Here is a 4264-nt window from a genome sequence, read left to right as displayed (position 1 = left end):
TCATAGGGTAGTTCTATTTTCAACATTTTGAGGAACCTCCATGCTGTTTTCCAGAGTAAACTCAACACCCAAAGAACAAACAATCCAATCAAGAAATGGGCAGAGGACATGAACAGACATTTCTGCAAAGAAGACATCCAGATGGCCAACAGACACATGAAAAAGTGCTCCACGTCACTCGCCATCAGGGAAATACAAATCAAAACCACAATGAGATATCACCTCACACCAGTCAGAATGGCTAAAATGAACAAGTCAGGAAATGACAGATGCTGGAGAGGATGTGGAGAAAGGGGAACCCTCCTCCACTGTTGGTGGGAATGGAAGCTGTTTTTTTTTTAAATCAATAAGATCATAAGCCATTGGCCACACTAAACGAAAAGACAAGAGAGAAAGCCCAAATTAATAAAATTATGAATGAAAAGGGAAAGATCACAACGAACACCAAGGAAGTAGAAAAAACAATCAGAAGTTATTACCAACAGTTATATGCGAATAAGCTAAGCAACCTAGATGAAATGGATGCATTCCTGGGAAACTATCAACGCCCAAAATTAAACCAGGAAAAAATTGACAACCTGAATAGACCGATATCTAGTAATGAGATTGAAGCAGTGATCAAAAACCTCCCCAAAAACATGAGCCCAGGACCTGACGGATTCCCTGGGGAATTCTACCAATCTTTCAAAGAAGAAATAACCTATTCTCCTGAAGCTGTTTCCAAAAATTGAAGCAGAAGGAAAACATTCAGACTCATTTTATGAAGCCAGCATTACCCTGATCCCCAAACCAGGCAAGGACCACACCAAAAAGGAGAATTTCAGACCAATATCCCTGATGAATATGGATGCAAAGATTCTCAACAAGATCCTAGCAAACAGGATCCAGCAGCACATTAAAAAGATTATCCACCATGACCAGGTGGGATTCATCCCTGGGTTGCAAGGTTGGTTCAACATTCGCAAATCAATCAATGTGATAGAACAAATCAATAAGAGAAGAGAGAAGAACCACATGGTCCTCTCAATGGATGCAGAAAAAGCATTGGACAAAATCCAACATCCGGTCCTGATTAAAACACTTCAAAGTATAGGGATAGAGGAAACATTCCTGAACTTCATAAAATCTATCTATGAAAGACCCACAGCAAATATCATCCTCAATGGGGAAAAGCTCACAGTCTTCCCATTGAGATCAGGAACATAAGGGTGCCCACTCTCACCACTCTTGTTCAACGTAGTATTAGAATTCCTAGCAACTGCAATCAGAAAACAAAGAGAAATAAAAGGTATCCAAATTGGCAAGGAAGAAGTCAAACTCTCTCTCTTCGCAGATGACATGATTCTTTATATGGAAAACCCCAAAGACTCCACCCACAAACTACTAGAACTCATACAACAATTCAGTAATGTGGCAGGATACAATGTCAATGTACAGAAATCAGTTGCTTTCCTATACACTAACAATGAAAATACGGAAAGGGAAATTAGGGAATTCCATTTACTATAGCACCAAGAACCATAAGATACCTGGAAATAAACCTAACCAAAGAGGTAAAGGATCTGTACTCAAGGAACTACAAAACACTCATGAAGGAAATTGAAGGAGATCCAAAAACATGAAAGACCATTCCATGCTCATGGATTGGAAGAATAAACATTGTTAAAATGTCTATACTGCCCACTGGGTGTTGTGCAAAAACAATGAATACTGTTATGCTGAAAAAATAAATAAATTTAAATTTAAAAAAATGTCTATACTGCCCAAAGCAATCTATAGTTTCAAAGCCATTCCGACCAAAATTCCACCAGCATTTTTCAAAGAGCTGGAGCAAACAATCACAAAATTTGTGTGCAATCAGAAGAGACCCTGTATTGCTATGGAAACGTTGAAAAATATAAACAAAACCGGGGCCATCACGTTGCCTGATTTAAAGCTTCACTACAAAGCTGTGATCACCAAGACAGCATGGTACTTGCATAAAAACAGACACATAGACCAGTGGAACAGAGTAGAGAGCCCAGATATGGACCCTCAATTCTCTGGTCAAATAATCTTTGACAAAGCAGGGGGAAAAAAACACAGTGAAAAACGACAGTCTCTTCAATAAATGGTGCTGGGAAAATTGGACAGCTATTTGTAGAAGAATGAAACTAGATCATTATATTACACCATACACAAAGATAAAATTGAATTGGATAAAAGATCTCAACGCGAGGCAGGAACCCATCTAAATTCGAGAGGAGACCATGGCAGTAACCTCTTCAAAGTAAGCTACAGCAACTTCTTTCAAGATATGTCTCCAAAGGCAAAGGAAACAAAAGCAAAAATGAACTTTTGGGACTTCATCAAGATCAAAAGCTTCTGCACAGCAAAGGAAACAGTCAACAAAACAAAGAGGAAACCCACGGAATGGGAGAAGATAATTTGCAAATGACATTACAGGCAAAAGGTGGATATCCAGGATCTATAAAAAACTCCTCAAACTCAACACACACAAAACAGATAATGATGTCAAACAATGGGCAGAAGATGTGAACAGACACTTCTCCAATGAAGACACACAAATGGCTATCAGACGCATGAAAAAATGTTCATCATCACTAGACATCAGGGAGATATTCAAATCCAAACCACATTGACATACCACCTTACACAAGTTAGAATGGCCAAAATTAACAAGACAGTAAACACCTTTGTTGGAAAGGATGTGGAGAAAGGGGAACTCTCTTACACTCTTGGTGGAAATGCAAGTCAGTACAGCCACTTTGGGAAATGTGAAGATTCTGTAACAAATTAAAAATAGAGCTTCCCTATAACCCTGCAATTGCACTATTGGGTATTTACTCCAAAAGATACAGATGCAGTGAAAAGAAGGGCCATCTGTACTCCAGTGTTCATCAGAGCCATGGCCACGGTCGCCAAACTGTGGAAAGAACCAAGACGCAGTTCAATGGAAGAATGGATAAGGAAGATGTGGTCCATATACTCTATGGAGTATTATGTCTCCATCAGAAAGGATAAATACCCAACTTTTGTAGCAACATGGATGGTACTGGAAGAGATTATGCTGAGTGAAATAAGTCAAGCAGAGAGAGTCAATTATCATATGGTTTCACTTATACGTGGAGCATAAGAAATAATACAGAGGACATGGGGAGATGGAGAGGAGAAGGGAGTTTGGGGAAATTGGAGTGGGTGATGAACCACGAGAGGATGTGGACTCTGAAAAACAATCCGAGGGTTTTGAAGAGGTGGGGTGTAATGGGAGATTGGGTGAGCCTGGTGGTGGATATTATGGAGGGCATGTATTGCATGGAATATTGGGTTGGTACATAATGAATTCTGGTACACCTAAAAGAAATTAAAATAAATAAATTAAAATAGTTTAAAATAGAGTGACCTTACAACCCAGCAATCACACTACTGGGTATTTTCCCTAAGGGTACAAATGTAAGTGATCTGAAGGGGCACATGCACCCGAATGTTCATAGCAGCAATATTCACAGTAGAGAAACTACGGAAAGAACCTTAGATGTCCATCAACAGATTAATGGACAAACATGTGGTATATGTGGTACAATGGGATAGTACACATGTGGTACAATGGGATAGTACACAGCCACCAAAAGAAATGACATCTTGCCATTTGCCAAGGAATGTGGATAGAACTAGAGGGTATTTTGCTGAGCAAAATAAGTCAATCAGAGAAAGACAATTATCATATGATCTCCATGATATGAGGAATTTGAGAGGCTGGGCAGGGAGCTGGAGGCTGGTAAAGAAGAAAAAAATGAAACAAGATAGAATCAGGAGGGAGAAAAACCATTAAGACTCTTAATCTCACAAAACAAACTGAGGGTTGCTGGGGGGGGGCGGGTTGTGGGGAAGGATATGGTGGCTGAGTGATGGACACTGGGGAGGGTATGTATGTGTATGTATGTACCTGCTGTGAAATGTGTAAACCTGATGATTCACAGACCTTTGCCCCTGGGGCAAATAATACATTATACGTTAATAATAATTCAGGAGAATAGACATTTCTCCAAGATATAGAAATGGCAGATAAACATTTGCAAAGATGCTTACTGTAACTAATAATTAGATAAATGCAAATCCAAATTAGATAACCATTTCACATCCAGGATATATATTTTAAAACAAACAAAAAACATAGCAAAAATTGGAGAGTATGGAGGTAGGAGGAGTCAAGATAGCGGGGAAGTAGGAGGAGGCACCATTTCAACCTGTACCCTAAAGTGAG

The sequence above is a fragment of the Meles meles genome, chromosome Y, assembly GCF_922984935.1.
Source record: "Meles meles chromosome Y, mMelMel3.1 paternal haplotype, whole genome shotgun sequence".
Taxonomy (NCBI): domain Eukaryota; kingdom Metazoa; phylum Chordata; class Mammalia; order Carnivora; family Mustelidae; genus Meles; species Meles meles.
This window is presented reverse-complemented; position numbering follows the sequence as displayed.